Consider the following 23,529-nt stretch of genomic DNA (forward strand, 5'->3'; position numbering starts at 1 on the left):
ATTCTATTGAATGTCTAATCTTTTATTATTCCGTCCAAAATTATATTAGACAACAGCCATTATAACCTATAAAGGGTGTAGCTAAAATAAATACAGTGAGTGTACTCCTGTCAGCACATAGGCAGTAGAGAACAATAACAGGGGGATGTGGAAATAACCATGTAAACCAAATATCAACAGAAAGAAATAAAACAATAAATCGCAGAACATAGAGCAATATAGAAATTCCTCTTACAAGTGCATGAAGGAGGGGGTTTGTGGTGGCAGGAGGACACATAGTGAAAAATCCTGAACTGACACCACAGACCATCATCCATTATATAAATGCATCACACAGATGCAAGCAAAATTGGACCCTAAATTACATGACCCGTTACAAAGGCAATGTTCATACGGCTGACTATAATCAAGTCAGGCCAATAGACTGCTCCTAAGGTCTAGCTGGAGAAGAGATACGAAAACCTGAAAAAGAAAAAAAAAGAAAAAACATAATAGAAAAAGTCCTCAGAAATCTGCATAACAGTAGACTATCTCCAGGACAGCAGAGCCTCTACGAGGTAAGGTGAGAGTCAGTGGCTGATACTAGAGGGCTGGGGTCAACCCGCAGCTTTCCTTGATCTTGATGACTAGGCTCTGTGGACCATGGTACAATCTTCTGAAGTGGTGGAGGCAGTGGGCGAGGCAGGGACACCGGCATCCATGATTAAATTTCAATGGGATCAATGCGCAGAAGAGACCAGATGGAGAGGAGGTCTCCAGGTGTTTTATTGGTACATCTCTTCCTCTCTTTAAAAAAATGTAATCTGAAATGGAACAGCCATCCGAACATAATCTTGTGGGATCTCAAGTAATTGCAGAGGGGCTTTTTCTGGTATAACGCTATGGGGGAATCCCTCATATTTCAACTACCCGTATTCTCTGGCCCCTTAAGGATCGCCACTGTATCTAAGTAGCTATGAAGACCACAAATGATGTCTCTAGGTGGGTCGCCTTCTTTCAGTGCAGACCTCAGTGACCTATGTATGCGTTCAGCAATAATGGTTTGCACCCTTTCCACTCCCAATATGTCTCCGAAGATATTAGATCAGGAGAAGCACTGTGGAGATGGCAGAGCTATGGGCCTCGGTGTTGGAAATGAAGGCCTCACTATACGCTACAACCATTGACTGGTTAGTCTCTAGTACATCTACCCTGTGTCCTATACCGTATATCTCATTTTGGTTTTAATATCTGCCAATTCTTTCATGACAGGGGCCAGAGCTGTGGATAACCCCTTTTTGAAGTATTTCTTAGAAAATGCAATATTAACAGGCAAATTTACCTCCTCTCCCAGGTCTATTGAATTTCCGGCGCGTATGAGTCATGCTGAGGGCACTGCGCTATCTTGGTTTTGCGCGCCGGAGAAGCTGCCAATTTTTTTTTCAGGTACTGTTCAATTTCGGACTGATTTTTCTTGGGTCTAGTGGACTCCTGGGAGTCCCTGGCCCAGTCTCTACTGATCTTAACCATTTTGGGGTCGATTAGACTGTGGTATTACTGTATGTTGGATGCTCGTCTATAGGATGGGAGCTGTTTCTCAAGCTGCCGTCTTGCTTCTTAGTCAGGCTCTGTCCAACCCAACCTCCCCAAAGGTCTACAATCTTTGCATTTTTTTATATGGATTTTTTTTTTTTTGTTTAGATATTTTATTTAAATGACAGCATTGTCACTCAGTCATGATACAGGCTTGTCCAAATAGAAATTGCTACAAGCTGATATAAGTAAATTCTGGGCATTCACTCTTTCTGTGCCTGAAACTATGTGATAACCACATCCACTAATAAAAACATCTAAGAGTTTATATATGAAAATGGTATTACATGTTAAACTGACCTGGCAGAACCAAATACCACAGAGCATCACAATATACTGCCCCAGCCCCGGCAGAAGAAAGTACCACAGTGCAGCAAAATATACTGCCCCAGCAGAACTTATTGTTTCAATATGGTATCTGGTTCTGCTGAGGTAGTATTTTGTGGTATTTGGTTCTGCTGGAGCAGTATATTGTGCTGCAATGTGGTATTTGGTTTTACAAAACCAAATACCATAGTGCAGAACAAAATACTGCCCCAACTGAACCTAACACAATATACTGCCACAGCAGCACAAAATACCTTCCCATAAGCTGGGGCAGATTATGGGGAGGTATTTTGTTCTGCTGTTGCAGTATATTTTGTTGTATTATGGTATTAGGTTCAGTTGGGGTAGTATTTTGTCCTGCACTGTGGCAGGGGGCCATCACCACTGCCAAGTTCTCTCCTCCTCCAGTTCTCTAATTAAGATTTGAAGGTGGGGGCTGAGGAAGTGAGACACAGGTCACAGTAGTTAGAAAGCTCTACTAACATCATACTGCCTGCCAGCACTACCAAACATACAGGGAAATGCAGCACCACATACTTCTTACATCCAGAGACATCTTCTATGATGACAAATTCTTTCAGCCGCGTCTTGTCTTTGGAGAGTTTGTTACACAGACATATTTAATTCCTCACTTTTTCATCAGCCTCCCCACCTTTTCAACCCAAACATACCCCAATGTCATCCCGCTGTCACTACCAATACTGTGCTTGCTGAGCTCCCCATTACCCCTATATACTATACTGCTGAAAAAAGTAGTAATAATGTACCCTAAAATGCCTCCGTTATTAATAATGCGGATATAGTGTCCCGACTAGTAATAATGCCTCTATAGTGGCTCCAGCAATAATAATGCCCATATAGTGCCTCCACCAATAACAGTGCCCCCAGTAATAAAAATGTTGTATAAAATGCCCCCAGTAATAATATTATTAATATACCACATTATGTTCCCAGTAATAATGCCTGTGTAGTGTCCCCAGAAATAGAAACATAGAAACATAGAATGTGTCGGCAGATAAGAACCATTTGGCCCATCTAGTCTGCCCAATATACTAAATACTATGGATAGCCCCTGGCCCTATCTTATATGAAGGATGGCCTTATGCCTATCCCATGCATGCTTAAACTCCTTCACTGTATTTGCAGCTACCACTTCTGCAGGAAGGCTATTCCATGCATCCACTACTCTCTCAGTAAAGTAATACTTCCTGATATTACTTTTAAACCTTTGCCCCGCTATTTTAAAACTATGTCCTCTTGTAGCAGTTTTTCTTCTTTAAATATTCTCTCCTCTTTTACCTTGTTGAATCCCTTTATGTATTTAAAAGTTTCTATCATATCCCCTCTGTCTCGTCTTTCTTCCAAGCTATACATGTTAAGGTCCTTTAATCTTTCCTGGTAAGTTTTATCCTGCAATCCATGTACCAGTTTAGTAGCTCTTCTCTGAACTCTCTCCAAAGTATCAATATCCTTCTGGAGATATGGTCTCCAGTACTGAGCACAATACTCCAAATGAGGTCTCACTAGTGCTCTGTAGAGCGACATGAGCACCTCCCTCTTTCTACTGTGCCTTGGTCCTGTAATAGAAATGTCCCTACAGTGCCTTCAGCAAATAATATCCTATATTTTCCTCATTAAAATGCCATTATAGTTCCCCAGTTTTAATAATGTCCCCTGTAGTCCCCCCTATAAAAATGCCCCTGTACAAAAAATCTTGCTATAGTACCCCAGTATTAAAATGCCCCCAATGCCTCATATAGTGCCCTCATATTAAAAAATGCCCTCGTAATGCCCTCTATAGTCCCTGAGTATTAAAGTCCCCAGTACCTCCAGTAATGCCCCTTATACTGTCATGAGTATTTAAATTTCCCTAGAGTGCCCTCTATAATGCCCCTTATAGTGCTGCCACTAATGTCTCCAGGTGCCCCTCCAGTAGTAATTTTCCCCCAAGTGCCTCTCCAGTAGTAATGTCACCCACAGTGTCCCTCCAGTAGTAATGTCCTCCATAGTGCTCCTCCAGTAGTAATGTCCACCACACTGCCCTCCAGTAGTAATGTCCCCTGTGCCCTCACAGTAGAAGTGTCTCCCACACTGCCGGTCAGTATTAATGTCTCCTTGCGCCCCCAGTAGTACTGTCCGCCACTCTGCCGCCAAGTAGTAATGTACTACACAGTGCTGCTGACAGTGCTCTCCCCCCCCTCAATAAAGTCCCCCATAGTGCTCCCAGTAATGTACTTTAGTACTCTTCTCCTCTGCAAGTAATGTCACTCAAAGTGCCCCTCCAGTACTTATGTCCCTCAGTGCCCCCTTAGTAGTAATGTCCCTCACAGTGCTCTATTTCCCTCCAGTAATGTCCCCCAAGTGGCCATTGAAATAAAAAAATATTATACTCACCTGTGCCCCATTTCTTGGCATTTGCAAAGCAGGCCACAACCTCTTCTCGACTATGGCCTTGGATACAAGCGGCCAGAAACGCATTGGTGGCGTCACCACACTGAATCCTGGTGCAGGTGGCGCAATGATGTCATCATGTCGGCCTGCATTGTGATTTACTACCTCATAGGCCTACTAGGCCTGAAGCCTGAGGCCTCTGAGGGTGATTGATGAAACAGGGAACTATCGGCTCCCATTCCCCGCCACAATATTCAACTGCATTGTCATCCTGAGACCGGTAATACAGTTGAAATCAGGAGGGGGGACTTGCGGCTGTATGTGGAGAATCCCCTTCCCCCCCCTAATTTTCTGTTACTTTAGGCACGTGCCTAGGGGTACCCTATGGAAAATATGAGCCTGTTTAGCAGTGCAATGTGGCAGAGCCTAGCTAACAGAAACCCCCAGACATAGTTACACAGTTAATACAGTTAAAACAAAAGACATAAGTCCATCAAGTTCAACCAAGGAATAGGTGCGGACGCGAATCCCAGAAATAAAGTGAGACTCAGATTTCTACACATTTTTATAGGCATTAATGTAATTTACTTTTAAGAATTCATCTAAAACCTTTTTAAAACTATCCATTGCTCCTGTTTTGACCACATCTGGAGGCTGCCCTAGAAATTGAAAATATGCCCATGCTTAATCACATCATTTTCGAGATTATGGTAGCATTCTTAACATTTGCAGCATTTAATATCTGTGGCTTTTGTGCAGCTTCCCCCTCCTCAAAATGACATAAAATTGAGGCACAAAATAGATTAGAACATTGCACAGATTTTCATAAAAAATAATTTAGGCTTATTTGCATAAACCAAGGAAGCTAGAAAATGATTAAACATATTTCTGAATATCATAATCTAAACATTCCATCAAACCGTTAAACTTGCCATAATACTGAAAATCGTTTAAATAGCTTGCAATTTTAAAAACTGCACCAAATTCTTCTGCATACATTTGTTCATATATAGAATAATTGCCCAAACATTTGGCAGAAATATCATTTTGATAGCTTTTGAATTTGATTGCATGGTTAACCCCCGTAAATGAGATGTGCATCTGCTTGCAAATTTCCATCAATATGTAATGTGGCTACTGGTACATTTCATCTACTTAATTACATACAGTAGCTGGCTTACCAAAATATTTTGCTAGCTCATTTACAAAGGTTTCCAATGCTGTTAATTAGAGATGAGCGAATTGAAACTGATGAAGTAGAATTCGTTCCAAATTTCAGGAAAATTTCTAATTACACCGAAGGCGAATTTCCTCTCACTTCGTGGTAACGAATCAAATTTTTTCCTAAAATGGACGCTGCACGTGTGAGGGCATGGAGAAAAGAGCTCTTGAAAGGCGGGATCACCCATAATGCCATGCATGCAGTCAATCAGCAGCCAGTCAGCCCTGTGATGTCACAGCACTATAAATAGCAGCAGCCATCTTAGATTCTGCCATTTACCATGCCATGTACTTAGTGCAGGGAGAGAAGTGTCTGCAGTTGCTAGGGACAGTGCTAGCAAAGACTTGATTGTGGTCAGTGATGGCCAGTTCGCAGTGTTCGCCGACGAACACATGCAATCTGCCATCTTTATTCCCAAGCCCGGCGATGCAGAGGTAAGTGCTTACCTGTGCCTGCGCCGCGAGCCGCTCTGAAACACATGCGGTCACCGGGAGCAGGCAGTTCCGAGAACAAGTGAATGATATAGACGGCTCTACTGTTCAAGCAAATGGTAGAGGTGCAGAACTGCTAAGTCTGACTCACCCGGTCAGGACAGTAATAAATAGAAGGTAGGAAGGTAAGCAGGCACACTCATATAAGGGTAGTATTATAGCTAATTTATTAGTAGGAATAATATTGGTATATGTGGAATTTCCTGGTGATGAAATTGATTCAATAAATATTCCAAACTATAAGTCAATAAAAATGTGCCTTGGAATAAAAGATCAAAAATCAAAATCAGGAATAAAAATAAAATACAATATGATAAAATAGCCACATCATGCATATGATGATGTATAGTCTTGTGTACACGCAGTCTTACCCTTCGGGCCTCGATGTGCTTAGCTGACTAATTTAACAGGGAGGGAAAAAAAAGAAGGCATGACACTGCCATGGGCCACAAAGGCCTAGAGAATAAGGCACCTATTCCAGAGACCAATTTCCTAGCACTTATCAAATGGAGACTCAAGAAAAAGGGGAGGAAGGTAAGGGGATCTCAAAGTTCAAAGGGTTCAGACGAGATATAGAGAATGTAAAGAAAACTATTTAATAAATGTGGGGAAAAAGTATCTTTAAATTAAAAGAACATTACCAACCGTGAATTTATAGACTAAGATTTAAGAAAGCCCCCAAAATTATATAAACCACATAAGTGTTATATAGGAAGATCAAACGCCTGTTTGAAAAGTAAGGTTTTCAGTGCATGTCTGACTGAGACAAGACTGGGAATCATTTTCAGGGCCAGAGGTAGGTGGTTCCAAAATCTGTCCCCTTGAGCCAAAAAGCATCTACCTCCACGTCTGATCTTGTTAACTTGCGGGATGTTAAAATTTGCAGAGTTAGTGAGGTCTGGTGAGATCTGATGGTAAGATCTTCAGCGTTCCACGTGGTGCCCGGGGCGTGGTTCGCATGTCTGTAGTATGCCGCGGATGATCGCGTGATGACAATCTTTGCAATTGTTTCGGAGCTCGTGTCGTTTTTCAGGATGCAAATTACATGTGGCGAGGAAGCTGTGCTACGATCTCACGCTATTTCCACGATGTCTCGTTCTCACACAGCAGTCCTCTGTCATTACACAGCTCTGTCATTACAGCCAACCATTCTTTTTATTGGGGTGCAAGTGTTGTTTGATACAGTCATTAAAGACTTGATTGTGGTGAAAAAAACGATTTATAAGTGCAGGGAAAGGATAGGGAGGAATCATTCCACAGCATTTATGTAGAACAGGGTTCAGTAAGGGAGGTTATTGACTGGGTAATAGGAACAATCCTGTTACCCCTTGCTGCACTGACTGGGGATCCAAATTGCCTTTATACAGCTCTGTAATTCCAGCAAACTGCTCTTGTTTTTGAGGTGCAAGAGCTGTTTTATACAGCCATTAACAGGGTTTATTACAAGGAAATATTTCTACAGTACGTCTTATTTGCCCTAGTGCGGTGCAGTGATATATTTTACAGCCCTGTTTGCCATGTATTAGTTGTGAAATATAAATATATTCGCCATCTAGCGTTGCACATATCTGTTGTAAAGCCTTTCGTGTAGTGTAAAAGTAGAAAAAAATTAAGGACTAATTGCCATTCAGCTGTGCAGTGATATATACTACAGCTCTGTTTGTCATGTATTAATGGCGGGAAAAAAAATATTCGCCGCCCAGCGTTGCACTTATCTGTTGAAAAGCCTTTTATGTAGTGAAAAAATTGAAAAAAAATTAGGGCCCAATTGCTGTTCAGCTGTTCTGTTATATGTGGTGAAGCCCTTTTTGCGGTATGGACTTAATTACATAGTGGTGCAATTTTTTATGTGAAACAGGATTTTTGGGGGGAAAATTGATGGGTGATTGTAGACTTTCTTCTGTATGAACCAAATTTCATTATCCTTTCACTGGTGAAATCTTTTATTTCAAACATGTTTTTTTTCTGGAAAATTGGTGTGTGATTGTAGACCTCCTTTTGCTGTATGGACCAAATTTCGTCGTCGTGGGTCCAGCAGTGAACATAATGAAGACACTGATGACAACACACCAGCAGACTTTGCCTTTAACATCTATTCACAATTAAATCAAGCAGCTTCAGTAAGTTGAATATATTTATGTGTTTTTATCTACTCCATCTGCATTCGAACTCCACAGCACACAAGACATGACAGGACAGCCTCTGCTTTGGAGTCCAAGTCTAGTTTCTTAAGATCAGGACTCAGGAGTTCCATCAGAATTGTGTGTAACATTCTTGCTCCCTGTGCAAAGCCATAACAAAAGGACTCTGTAGGCAAAATAAAAATATATTTGTCGTTCAGCGTTGCACTTATATGTTTAAAAGCCTTGTGTAGTGTAAAAGTTGAAAAAATTAAGGGCCTACTTGCCGTTCAGCGGTGCAGTTATATGTGGTAAAGCCCTTTTTGCGGTGAAATTTTTTATGTGACACAGGCTTCTTTTGGGAAAATGTATGGGTGAATGTATACATCCTTTTGCGGTATGGACCGATTTACTCAGTGGTGAAATTTTTTATGTGACACAGGCTTTCTTTGGGAAAATGTATGGGTGATTGTACACCTCATTTTACAGTATGGACCGAACTACTTAGGCTACTTTCACACTAGCGTTGTTTTAATCCGGCGTTCAATTCCGACCCGGGAACTGCCCGCCGGATCTGGAAAAACGTGTGAAAACGGATTACATTTGAATCCTGATCAGGATTTTGATCACAATGAAAAAAATGCATTGGAAAAAACGGATCCGCCATTTATGGACTTTAACTTTTTTTTCACATTTTTCGGGTTTAACATGCAAAAACCGGATCCGGCTTGACTGAACACACGGCGCCGGATCAGGCGTTAATGCAAGTCAATGGGAAAAAAGCCTGATCAGGCGTTCAGTCAAAGTGTTCAGGATTTTTGGCCGGAAGTAAAAATACAACATGCTACAGTTTTCTGAAAAGCCTGATCAGTCAAAAAGACTGAACTGAAGACATCCTGATGCATCCTGAACGGAATGCTCTCCATTCAGAATGCATTAGGATAAAACTGATCAGTTCTTTTCCGGATTTGAGCCCCTAGGACGGAACTCAGCGCCGGAAAAGAAAAACGCTAGTGTGGAAAAGTAAAAACGAACTATATCAGTGGGCAGAACAGCGCCCAGGGGTCCCCCTGCACTTACTAGTATGTCTGGGCGCCGCTCTGTTCGCCCGGTATAGGCTCCGGTGTCTGTAGCTCCTTCTTTTGTACTGGGCGGAGTTTTTGTATTAGGGTTGTCCCTTGCTGCAGCGCTGGCCAATCATAGCGCACAGCTCATAGCCCGGGAGTCCCAGTAAGTGCAGGGGGACCCCTGGGCACCGCTCTGCCCACTGATATAGTTAGATTTTACTTTTTAAACTAGTGAAAGGTCCTCTTTAAGGACTATTGTTGTGTGTAGCAGTGGCAATATATATTTTTAGCGCAACCTGAGCTAAATTGCTAAAACTTTACAGACCCAAAAGTCCTTTAAAGCACTATTGTTGTGTGTGGCATCAGCAATATCTATTTTTAGCACATCCTGCGCTAAATAGCGTGCAATAGTTAGGCCGCTGCAGACAGCGGCATTATCTGCGCTACATCTCCTACATGTAACATGCGCACATCCCAAAAATATTAGTGACATCTAGTGTACTTTTTCAGACATTTCTTGTGTAATGTTTCCACATCCCAAATACCTGAGACATTCCCTATAATTTTATATTAGCCGTTGCTGACATCAGCGACATTATCTGCGTTATTTCTCCTGTGTAACGTTTCCACATCAAAAATACCTGTGACATTCCCTGTAATTTTATATTAGCTGCTGCTGACATCAGCAATAGTAATGCTGCTGCAGACAGCGACATTATCTGCGCTACATCTCCTGTGTAATGTGTGCGCATACCAAAAATATCTGTGACATCCAGTGTACTTTTTACGTATATGGTGTCCACTGCGGACAGTGAAATTAAGTGGGGTGCATCTCCTGTGTAACGTTTCCACATCCCAAATACCTGTGACATTCCCTGTAATTTTATATTAGCCGCTGCTGACATCAGCGACATTATCTGTGGTATTTCTCCTTTGTAACGTTTCCACATCCAAAATACCCGAGACATTCCCTGTCATTTTATACTAGCCCCTGCTGACATCAGTGACATTATCAGCAGTATTTCTCCTGTGTGACGTTTCCACATCCCAAATACCTTTTTAAAACAATTTGCGCATACACTTACAAATCAAGTATATATAATATTTAATATGAAGAAGGCGAGCAGTAGGGGACAGGAAAGGGATTCTCAAACTCTTGAGCATCCACAGTCACAAGAAGATGACGGTGGAGGGCGGCAATTAGTGCTGATGATGAGACACAGTTTTCAATTAGTCAATGGGAATTAGTGTCTCAGAAGGTTGATGATGAGGATGAGACACAGTTGTCAATAACTGAGGTTGTTAGGTCAACAAGTCAGGAGGATGAGCAGAGTGAGAAAGTGGAAGAGGAAGTGGTGGACGATGAGGTCACTGACCCAACCTGGGAAGGTGGCAAGCCGAGCGAGGACAGCAGTACACAGGGGGAGGGATCCGCAGCACTGCAACAGGCTGTAAGAGGCAGTCGGGTGGCAAAAGGGAGAAGGCGGCCACACCAAACAGGACTGCAACTGTTCCCAGGAGCATACCATTGCGGAAATCTCCCTTGCCATGGGCTAGGTGTTCCGCAGGGTTTTGCAGTGTTCTGCAGGATTACAAAACAATTATAATTTGCAACCTGTGCCATACAAAAATAAGCAGCAGCGTGAACACTAGAAGCCTCATAACTAGGGATGAGCGAACTCGAACTGTATAGTTCGGGTTCGTACCGAATTTTGGGGTGTCCGTGACACGGACCCGAACCCGGACATTTTCGTAAAAGTCCGGGTTCGGGTTCGGTGTTCGTCGCTTTCTTCGCGCTTTTGTGACGCTTTCTTGGCGCTTTTTGAAAGGCTGCAAAGCAGCCAATCAACAAGCGTCATACTACTTGCCCCAAGAGGCCATCACAGCCATGCCTACTATTGGCATGGCTGTGATTGGCCAGAGCACCATGTGACCCAGCCTCTATTTAAGCTGGAGTCACATAGCGCCGCCCGTCACTCTGCTCTGATTAGCGTAGGGAGAGGTTGCGGCTGCGACAGTAGGGCGAGATTAGGCAGATTAACTCCTCCAAAGGACTTGATTAACTGATCGATCTGCAGCTGTGGATCATTGAGCTGCTGATCCTCAATTGCTCACTGTTTTTAGGCTGCCCAGACCGTTTGTCAGTCACATTTTTCTGGGGTGATCGGCGGCCATTTTGTGTCTTGTGGTGCGCCAGCACAAGCTGCGACCAAGTGCATTTAACCCTCAATGGTGTGGTTGTTTTTTGGCTAAAGCCTACATCAGGGTGAAGCTGTCACACCAAGTGCATTTAACCAGCAATAGTCTGTTCATTTTTTGGCCATATACAAAATCAGGGGCAAGCTGCGCCTGTCACCAAGTGCATTTAACCCTCAATGGTGTGGTTGTTTTTTGGCTAAAGCCTACATCAGGGTGAAGCTGTCACACCAAGTGCATTTAACCAGCAATAGTCTGTTCATTTTTTGGCCATATACTAAATCAGGGGCAAGCTGCGCCTGTCACCAAGTGCATTTAACCCTCAATGGTGTGGTTGTTTTTTGGCTAAAGCCTACATCAGGGTGAAGCTGTCACACCAAGTGCATTTAACCAGCAATAGTCTGTTTATTTTTTGGCCATATCCCAGTCTAATTCTGTCACTAAATCCATACCGGTCACCCAGCGCCTAAATACTAGGCCTCAAATTTATATCCCGCTAAATCTGTCCTTAGTGCTGTAGCTGGGCGAGTTATTTAGTGTCCGTTCAAGCACATTTCTTGTTCTGGGTTGAAATACAATTCCCAATTTAGCAATTTCATAATTTAGTGGTTTCTGCTATATCAGAGCTATTTGAAATCTATCCCTAAAAGGGTATATAATATTCAAGGTGCACATTGGGTCATTCAGAATAACTTCACACACACCCGCTACTGTGTATTTCCAAGTCTAATTCTGGCACTAAACCCATACCTGTCACCCAGCGCCTAAATACTAGGCCTCAAATTTATATCCCGCTAAATCTGTCCTTAGTGCTGTAGCTGGGCGAGTTATTTAGTGTCCGTTCAAGCACATTTCTTGTTCTGGGTTGAAATACAATTCCCAATTTAGCAATTTCATAATTTAGTGGTTTCTGCTATATCAGAGCTATTTGAAATCTATCCCTAAAAGGGTATATAATATTCAAGGTGCACATTGGGTCATTCAGAATAACTTCACACACACCCGCTACTGTGTATTTCCAAGTCTAATTCTGGCACTAAACCCATACCTGTCACCCAGCGCCTAAATACTAGGCCTCAAATTTATATCCCGCTAAATCTGTCCTTAGTGCTGTAGCTGGGCGAGTTATTTAGTGTCCGTTCAAGCACATTTCTTGTTCTGGGTTGAAATACAATTCCCAATTTAGCAATTTCATAATTTAGTGGTTTCTGCTATATCAGAGCTATTTGAAATCTATCCCTAAAAGGGTATATAATATTCAAGGTGCACATTGGGTCATTCAGAATAACTTCACACACACCCGCTACTGTGTATTTCCAAGTCTAATTCTGGCACTAAACCCATACCTGTCACCCAGCGCCTAAATACTAGGCCTCAAATTTATATCCCGCTAAATCTGTCCCTAGTGCTGTAGCTGGGCGAGTTATTTAGTGTCCGTTCAAGCACATTTCTTGTTCTGGGTTGAAATACAATTCCCAATTTAGCAATTTCATAATTTAGTGGTTTCTGCTATATCAGAGCTATTTGAAATCTATCCCTAAAAGGGTATATAATATTCAAGGTGCACATTGGGTCATTCAGAATAACTTCACACACACCCGCTACTGTGTATTTCCAAGTCTAATTCTGGCACTAAACCCATACCTGTCACCCAGCGCCTAAATACTAGGCCTCAAATTTATATCCCGCTAAATCTGTCCCTAGTGCTGTAGCTGGGCGAGTTATTTAGTGTCCGTTCAAGCACATTTCTTGTTCTGGGTTGAAATACAATTCCCAATTTAGCAATTTCATAATTTAGTGGTTTCTGCTATATCAGAGCTATTTGAAATCTATCCCTAAAAGGGTATATAATATTCAAGGTGCACATTGGGTCATTCAGAATAACTTCACACACACCCGCTACTGTGTATTTCCAAGTCTAATTCTGTCACTAAACCCATACCTGTCACCCAGCGCCTAAATACTAGGCCTCAAATTTATATCCTGCTAAATCTCTCGTTACCGCTGTCCTGTTGTGGCTGGGAAAGTTATTTAGTGTCCGTCAAAGCACATTTTTTGTTCTGGGTTGAAATACAATTCCCAATTTAGCAATTTCATAATTTAGTGGTTTCTGCTATATCAGAGCTATTTGAAATCTATCCCTAAAAGGGTATATAATATTCAAGGTGCACATTGGGTCATTCAGAATAACTTCACACACACACGCTTCTGTGCATTTCCAAGTCTAATTCTGTCACTAAATCCATACCGGTCACCCAGCGCCTAAATACTAGGCCTCAAATTTATATCCCGCTAAATCTGTCCTTAGTGCTGTAGCTGGGCGAGTTATTTAATGTCCGTTCAAGCACATTTCTTGTTCTGGGTTGAAATACAATTCCCAATTTAGCAATTTCATAATTTAGTGGTTTCTGCTATATCAGAGCTATTTGAAATCTATCCCTAAAAGGGTATATAATATTCAAGGTGCACATTGGGTCATTCAGAATAACTTCACACACACCCGCTACTGTGTATTTCCAAGTCTAATTCTGGCACTAAACCCATACCTGTCACCCAGCGCCTAAATACTAGGCCTCAAATTTATATCCCGCTAAATCTGTCCTTAGTGCTGTAGCTGGGCGAGTTATTTAGTGTCCGTTCAAGCACATTTCTTGTTCTGGGTTGAAATACAATTCCCAATTTAGCAATTTCATAATTTAGTGGTTTCTGCTATATCAGAGCTATTTGAAATCTATCCCTAAAAGGGTATATAATATTCAAGGTGCACATTGGGTCATTCAGAATAACTTCACACACACCCGCTACTGTGTATTTCCAAGTCTAATTCTGGCACTAAACCCATACCTGTCACCCAGCGCCTAAATACTAGGCCTCAAATTTATATCCCGCTAAATCTGTCCCTAGTGCTGTAGCTGGGCGAGTTATTTAGTGTCCGTTCAAGCACATTTCTTGTTCTGGGTTGAAATACAATTCCCAATTTAGCAATTTCATAATTTAGTGGTTTCTGCTATATCAGAGCCATTTGAAATCTATCCCTAAAAGGGTATATAATATTCAAGGTGCACATTGGGTCATTCAGAATAACTTCACACACACCCGCTACTGTGTATTTCCAAGTCTAATTCTGTCACTAAACCCATACCTGTCACCCAGCGCCTAAATACTAGGCCTCAAATTTATATCCTGCTAAATCTCTCGTTACCGCTGTCCTGTTGTGGCTGGGAAAGTTATTTAGTGTCCGTCAAAGCACATTTTTTGTTCTGGGTTGAAATACAATTCCCAATTTAGCAATTTCATAATTTAGTGGTTTCTGCTATATCAGAGCTATTTGAAATCTATCCCTAAAAGGGTATATAATATTCAAGGTGCACATTGGGTCATTCAGAATAACTTCACACACACACGCTTCTGTGCATTTCCAAGTCTAATTCTGTCACTAAATCCATACCGGTCACCCAGCGCCTAAATACTAGGCCTCAAATTTATATCCCGCTGAATTTGAATACAATACATTGGGCCAAATAATATATTTGTTGTTGTGGTGAACCATAACAATGAGAAAAACATCTAGTAAGGGACGCGGACGTGGACATGGTCGTGGACATGGTCGGACATGGTGGGTGACGTGAAGCCTCATTCTCTGCTATGACATGCAGACTGATTCTCTGCTGTCATGAAGCCAGATTGTCTGTTACGGGACCTCTCTGCTCTGCCTGTGTGCTAGGCCTAAATATATGCCAATGGACTGTTGCAGTGGTGGGTGACGTGAAGCCTCATTCTCTGCTATGACATGCAGACTGATTCTCTGCTGACATGAAGCCAGATCGTCTGTTACGGGACCTCTCTGCTCTGCCTGTGTGCTAGGCCTAAATATATGCCAATGGACTGTTGCAGTGGTGGGTGACGTGAAGCCTCATTCTCTGCTATGACATGCAGACTGATTCTCTGCTGACATGAAGCCAGATTGTCTGTTACGGGACCTCTCTGCTCTGCCTGTGTGCTAGGCCTAAATATATGCCAATGGACTGTTGCAGTGGTGGGTGACGTGAAGCCTCATTCTCTGCTATGACATGCAGACTGATTCTCTGCTGACATGAAGCCAGATTGTCTGTTACGGGACCTCTCTGCTCTGCCTGTGTGCTAGGCCTAAATATATGCCAATGGACTGTTGCAGTGGTGGGTGACGTGAAGCCTCATTCTCTGCTATGACATGCAGACTGATTCTCTGCTGTCATGAAGCCAGATTGTCTGTTACGGGACCTCTCTGCTCTGCCTGTGTGCTAGGCCTAAATATATGCCAATGGACTGTTGCAGTGGTGGGTGACGTGAAGCCTCATTCTCTGCTATGACATGCAGACTGATTCTCTGCTGACATGAAGCCAGATTGTCTGTTACGGGACCTCTCTCCTCTGCCTGTGTGCTAGGCCTAAATATATGCCAATGGACTGTTGCAGTGGTGGCTGACGTGAAGCCTGATTCTCTGCTATGACATGCAGACTGATTCTCTGCTGACATGAAGCCAGATCCTCTGTTACGGGACCTCTCTCCTCTGCCTGGGTGCTGGGCCTAAATTTATGACAATGGACTGTTGCAGTGGTGGCTGACGTGAAGCATGATTCTCTGCTATGACATGCAGACTGATTCTCTGCTGACATGAAGCCAGATCCTCTGTTACAGGACCTCTCTCCTCTGCCTGGGTGCTGGGCCTAAATTTATGACAATGGACTGTTGCAGTGGTGGCTGACGTGAAGCCTGATTCTCTGCTATGACATGCAGACTGATTCTCTGCTGACATGAAGCCAGATCCTCTGTTACGGGACCTCTCTCCTCTGCCTGGGTGCTGGGCCTAAATTTATGAAAATGGACTCTTACAGTGGTGGGTGACGTGAAGCCTGATTCTCTGCTATGACATGAAGACTGATTCTCTGCTGACATGAAGCCAGATTGTCTGTTACGGGACCTCTCTCCTCTGCCTGGGTGCCGGGGCCTAAATATCTGAGAATGGACTGTTCCAGTGGTGGGTGACGGGAAGCCAGATTCTCTGCTATGGAACCTCTCTCCAATTGATTTTGGTTAATTTTTATTTATTTAATTTTTATTTTAATTAATTTCCCTATCCACATTTGTTTGCAGGGGATTTACCTACATGTTGCTGCCTTTTGCAGCCCTCTAGCCCTTTCCTGGGCTGTTTTACAGCCGTTTTAGTGCCGAAAAGTTCGGGTCCCCATTGACTTCAATGGGGTTCGGGTTTGGGACGAAGTTCGGATCGGGTTCGGATCCCGAACCCGAACATTTCCGGGATGTTCGGCCGAACTTCTCGAACCCGAACATCCAGGTGTTCGCTCAACTCTACTCATAACCACCAGCATGATCCGCCACATGGCATCAAAGCACCGTAATAGGTCGGCCGAACGCCTGGGTCCACAATCTGTATCTGCGGGTTGCACCACTGCCTCCTCTTCCCCTGTGTTACGTGCTGGCCAATCCCCTTTTGAAGGCGCAGACCCGGATGCCTCCCGCCCTGCACCTGGATCTTCACAGGCACCATCAGCGACCACATCCACCCAGCGCAGCGCACAAATGTCCTTACCCCAGGCATTTGAACGCAGGAGCAAATACCCAGCCACCCACCCACAGGTTATAGCACCTAAAGTGCAACTTTCCAAATTACTGGCCCTGGAAATGTTGCCATTTAGGCTTGTGAACACTGAGGCCTTTTATAGCCTGATGTCGGTGGCCAGCCCTTGTTATGCAGTCCCCAGCCACCACTATTTTTCACGGTGTGCTGCGTCCGCCTTATACCAGCATGTGCCCCGTAACATCACACCTGCCCTGGCCAACGCAGTTACTGGGAAGGTCCACTTAACCATGATCACATGGACAAGTGCATTCAGCCAGGGAATTGACATTTCCCTGACGGCACACTGGGTGAACATTGTGAAGGCCGGGAGCGAGTCGTACCCTGTGATGGCACAGGTGCTACCAACGCCAAGGATTGCGGGCACTAATTCCATCAGGGTTTCCGCCAGCACCTACATTAGTGGCTCTAACCCCCACTTCTCCTCCTCCTTTGCCTCCTCCTCCACTTCGACCTCAAAATTATCCTCTTGCAGCACCAGTCAGCAATCAGTAGGTAGCTGGAAGCAGTGTAGCCCTGCAGTGGGGAAGCATCAACAGGCCGTGCTTAAGCTGATCTGCTTAGGTGTCAAACAGCACACTGCCGCAGAGCTGTGGCAGGGGATAAGAGACCAGACTGAGCTGTGGCTCTCACCACTCAACCTAGAACCAGGCATGGTGGTTGTGTCTGATAATGGCCGTAACTTGGTGGCGGCTTTGGAACTTGGCAACCTTACACACATCCCATGCCTAGCCCACGTCCTTAAATTAGTGGTTCAGTGGTTTCTCAAAACTGACCCCAATTTGCCTGAGCTACTGGTGAAGGTGCACCGTGTGCGTGGTGCCTATTTCCGCAAGTTATCGACAGCTTCTGCTGGTCTGTCAACACTGCAGCAGCGCTTACAATTGCCAGCTCACCAACTGTTATGCGACGCGAGCACGCGCTGGAACTCGATGTTCCACATGTTGGTCAGGCTTTGTGAGCAGCAGAGTGCAGTAGTGGAATACCAGCTGCAACATGGTGTCATCTTTCAAGTTAGCTTCCGCTCTTCACAAGCGAGGAGTGGGTATGTCTGACCTCTGTGAGGTTTTAAAAAACTTTGAGGAATCAACACAGATGGTGAGCGGCGATAACGCTATTATCAGCGTCACCATCCCACTTCTGTGTCTACTTAAACGCTCGCTACTCACAATTAAGCCCAATGCTTTGCATGTGGAAGAGGTGGAAATGGGGAAAGACATTACACAGGGTGATAGCCAGACCACCCTCAGTTCGTCTTCTGAGCGCAAATTGTAGGATGATGAGGAGGAGGAGGAGGAGGAGGAGGAGCAGGAGACGGTTGCCTTTGCTAAAGAGGGTAGTACCCATGGAAGTTTAATTCCATCTGTTCAGCATGGATGGGCAGAAGAGGAGGAAGAGGATGAGGAGCTCGAGAGTCATCCTCCTGATGATGACAGCAAAGTCTTGCCTGTTGGGACTAGTGATGAGCGGCATAGGCAATATTCAAATTCACTATATGTCATGAATTTTTGTGTGAATATTCGCCATAAATTCGCAAATTCGAGAATTCGTGATCTCCATTCATTATTTACTTGATTGCAAAAATCTGCCATGTAATATATTCACGATAAAATTTTGTGATTAGAATAGTCGCGATCAACACTAAGGGGTAGGCAACTTTCCTATTGGTTGCTAGGGATGTTGCTAAGTGACGATATTTGCAATGTATTCACATTTAGCATATTCGTAAATGCCAATATATAGCACTATATTCGAAATATTCGCTAATTCACAAAGTGGCGATATTTGCGATTAAAATTTGCGATTTGAATATTCACGCTTAACAGTAGTTGGGACTCTGGCACACATGGCTGACTTTATGTTAGGTTGTCTTTCCTGTGTCCCATGCGTTTTACGCATTTTGGACAACACCGATTACTGGTTGTTCACCGTTCTTGATCCCCGCAACAAAGAGAAGTTCTCATCTCTCATTCCTGTGGTGGAGAGGACGAGCAAAATGGTGCAATACCAGAAGGTCCTTGTGGAAAAATTGCTCCAAAAATTTCCAGCTGACAACTCTGGCGGCAGAGTCCGTAGTTCCTTGGGCAACCGAGGAGGGGAGGGGAACACACAGCAGTTTTCTAACAGAGGCAGGGCAACACTCTGCAAAGCCTGGGACAGTTTTGTGACACCCCGCCAGCACCCTCACCGCGGCCTAGTGTCACAAGGAGGGAAACATTTTCGAAGATGGTAAAGGAGTATGTAGCAGACTGTGTCAGCGTCCTCAATGATCCCTCTGTGCCTCACCTGCAGGCCTTCGCATATAATGTTTTAGAGGTTCAGCTAACCAGCAGACCCTCATTCATAATGTTTTACAGGGTCAGCTCACCAGCAGGCCCTCACCTACAATCTTTTAGAGGGTCAGCTCACCTGCAGGCTCTCACATATAATGTTTTACAGTGTCAGCTCAGCAGCAAGCCCTCAACCATAATGTTTTACAGGGTCAGCTCACCAGCAGGCCCTCATCTACAATCTTTTAGAGGGTCAGCTCACCAGAAGGCCCTCACATATAATGTTTTTGAGGGTCAGCTCACCAGCAGGCCCTCAACCATAATGTTTTACAGGGTTAGCTCACTAACAGGACCTCACCTATAATCTTTTAGAGGGTCAGCTCACCAGCAGGCCCTCGCATATAATGTTTTTGAGGGTCAGCTTACCAGCAGGCCCTCAACCATAATGTTTTACAGGGTCAGCTCACCAGCAGGCCCTCACCTACAATCTTTTAGAGGGTCAGCACACCAGCAGGCCCTCACCTACAATCTTTTAGATGGTCAGCTCACCAGAAGGCCCTCACATATGTTTTTGAGGGTCAGGTAACCAGCAGGCCCTCAACCGTAATGATTTACAGCGTTAGCTCACCAGCAGGCCCTCACCCATAATTTTTTCAATGGTTAGCTCACCAGCAGGCACTCGCCCATCATTTTTTCGATGCTCAGATCAGCAGCAGGCCCTCGCCCGTAATGTTTTAGAGGGTCACCAGCAGGCCCTTGCTACTAATGTTTTTGAGGGTCACTAGCAGTCCACCAATCATAATTTTCCAAGGGTGTATGATGCCCTCCTTTATGTGTAATAAAGGGTGTTTTGGAGTGCCGGTTCCTTATAATTTTTGGAAGCCCTTTCAGTTAGTGCATAGGCTTTATGAGTGTATGAGTCCCACTAACTGAACAATTTTACCGCAATGTGAATGAGGCCCTCCATTATGCGATATACAGATTGTAGTGGAGTGCCTCTTCCTTGAAATTTTTGGCAGCACTTGCAGTTTATATACAAGTAAATATACAGGAAAGAATATTTCCTAACAATTTTTCATCTTTCTGGCGCACGTGCTCAATCTGGTTGTCAAAACTTCCACCCATCTTCAAGACACCCTAACAATGGCCAGGAAACTTTGCATGCACTTCAGCCACTCGTACACTGCAAAGCACACCCTCCTTGAGCTGCAGCGGCAGAACGGCATCCCCCAACATAGGCTGATATGCAACGTTTCCAACCGTTGGAATTCTACACTCCCTATGTTAGACCAACTATACGAACATAGAAAGGCCATAAACAATTTCTTGATGATCCAAGGGGACAGGAGTAGTCCCCTGTGTAACTTCAATGTCAGCCAGTGGGAGCTCATGCGTGACACCTGCCGTTTGTTTAGGCCCTTTAAGGAGGCCACGTTATTTGTCAGTCGCCAGGACTACGGGATGAACGATGTTATTCCACTGCTTCATGTCCTGGAACAGATGCTGGTAAATCTGGCTGATCAGGGGACTGGAGATGTGGCACCTAGAAAGATGGTGGCAGAGTTTGATACATTTGTCTGTCAAGATCTCTGTTTATAGTCAGTGAACAGGAACATCATTTATTGCAAGGATATGCAAACACAAACCGATGGGGTGTTAACCCCCAGAAGTAGGTAATCGGCACAACGGAGCAGTCATTTTCACAGCTCGAGGTATCCTACCTGAAGCTTGATCTCTGCACGTCGATGGTCTGCATTGCGAAGCTTGTCTAAAAGAAAAATCCCACAGTGCACCGCCTTGAAAGAAACTCTTGATCCTGCACAGGCTGCTTTGCTCCTTCAAAAACAATGGACTCTATACAGCAGGATACCGATGTATCATTTCTTATACACCAGACTGAAAGAGTATTCCAAGAACCTGTCATAGCTGCCAAGAAGCAGAAGGGTCTTGCCATTAAAATGGGCCCAGAGCTGAACCTAAAAGCCAAATTTTCCTGTTTACCTGTACTCAAAGGAAAGGACAGAGATCCACTGGCTGTGCTCATACAGATTGCATCCAAGCCTCCATTCACCAAGGCAAGCACACAGGACGGTATTGTGTGGACAAGTTGGTTCTGCGGGACGTATACAGACAATCTATTGGAGGTGTTACCAAAGACATTTACTTGTCTCCCGCTCTTCCTGTATAACAGCTCCGAGGCGCTCATGGCTATCGTAGGGACGTGGTTCCAAAGAAACTTTGACTGTTGTTTCGATAAGCTGTCGTGATCAGTTCTCAGGACCTTACGTGGCTAGCAGCGGTGTGGCCCGGGTATGACGTGTCTGGATCAGTGTCAGCCACAGAGCTTGTTTTCTCTGTGCCTGTTGAACCTCGCATGGACATTTCTTATGCCATCCACGCAGAGGACTTCAAGACTTTATGGAATGATATTCATAAATCAAAGGACGAGGTCACATTGGAGGAAGCAAACAATTTATTCCAATTTTACTTGCATTTTTTCTGAGACTTTAGAATCTACTTATCAGCAACCCAGCTCATCAAGAAATGAGCTGAAGTCGTCTTGTTAGCTGGACTGTCTTCCAGTTATCAGCCACATTTCATGATCAATATGCATTACCATTGTGGTCACCCCAACACTGGTCGTCAATCCATTCTTGTTGATTTTTCTAGTTTCTCTTTTAAATCTTGTGGTTTTGCCCATTCTGTGTTGTATTCTATGTGTGTTAAATTCATGTCCTGTTTGTTAAATAAAAGTTGTTTTTTCTACCCCTTTAAAAAAAAAAAAAAAAATTGGCTTGTGATTTGGTAGCCAAAAGCATGAGTGGGTACAAAACACAGAAGACATGCAAATATTCTGTTCATGTGTCATTTCTGTCATTTCTGTTTTGAATCCACTCCTGTTTTTTTTTTTTGCATTAGCAATACTGATGGATTACTGACAAAATGCTGACCAAGTGAAGGCGGATGCTCCACAGACAGGATCCGTTTTTGTGGGTTATTGTTCTGACAGATCAAAGGAAGGGACAGATCAAAATAATCAGTGATGTTGACAAACTCCACTCTGTTTGGGGGGCTCTATTTGTATAAGCGTTTAATAGAACAGGTTCTGTAAACATCCATGTGGAATCAGCTAACGACGGTGTAAAAGGAGTGCGCTTTTTCTTGGAGCTAACTTTGACCTGTAAGGCTGAGTTCATGCAGTACTTGAGTTTTCTGGTCAGTTTTGGCCCTGTGACTGCCCAAATAAGTAAAGTGTGCAGTGATTCTAAGAGTGACGCCTGTCATCTGCATGTCATACGGACTCACTACCTAAGCAGACTCCCTATGCGTGTTACTGCAAGGCACAGTGTTTTACACCACTATAAAGGCTCTCTGCAGCCAGGAAATAGCAGTTTTTTAACATAATTCACCACAAATAAATTCAGATCAAACCAAATTTTTCCAGAAAAATCTGTGAATTGAATTTTTTACAAAATCGCTCATCTGTACTACTAATGCTTAGACGAAGCTGTGCCTCAAACACAGAAAACACCATCTGCATCTTACTAATACTACTATTACTACTACTATTTTTACTACCCCATTAACAAGAGTTTTGGTGTTTTTTTGAAAGTGGTGAAGCAAAGATGTAACACATATTTCAATTTTCATATATGTAGTTACTAATAACATGATATTCCAGAATCAGTTACTATTAGACTGACTCACCCCATATTTAATAAGATTCACTTAAAACTGCAAATTCACTATTCAGTTAAGATGGCTGCCACTGCCCTCACCCTGAGGCTAATCCCGCCTGCCCTCACTAGCCAGTAACAATAGCCCCCCAAAAGTGTGAGTAACCACAGCCCTCTCCCTAAAGGGTTAATCTCCTGCAGCACAAAGGGGTCCTCTTACCACATGTTGCTTTCATTTATACACTGAGCAGACGGCAGATCTCCCTTCACTGGTCTGCGCTGCTTCAACTCTACTTCTCCAGCTCTGCTGAGTGAGGGAGCGTCTGCCAAGTGCAGGGACAGGGAGAAGTGCACACAGCCGAGGCACTGTTATCAGCTGCTGGGGAGGACCTGGCTGTAATCATTTACTTACAGTCCCTGGCTGTCAGTAATCTGACCTTGCACGCTGCGTGCTTCTGCGTCCTCCGTCCTTCAACACATAGACGAACCATGCCTAGCAACCCTATTTTAAGCACAGGTAAAAGTAGGCAGTACAATGAGCAAAACTGTGGAATTTAG

The sequence above is a fragment of the Bufo gargarizans genome, chromosome 2 (assembly GCF_014858855.1).
Source record: "Bufo gargarizans isolate SCDJY-AF-19 chromosome 2, ASM1485885v1, whole genome shotgun sequence".
Classification (NCBI taxonomy): domain Eukaryota; kingdom Metazoa; phylum Chordata; class Amphibia; order Anura; family Bufonidae; genus Bufo; species Bufo gargarizans.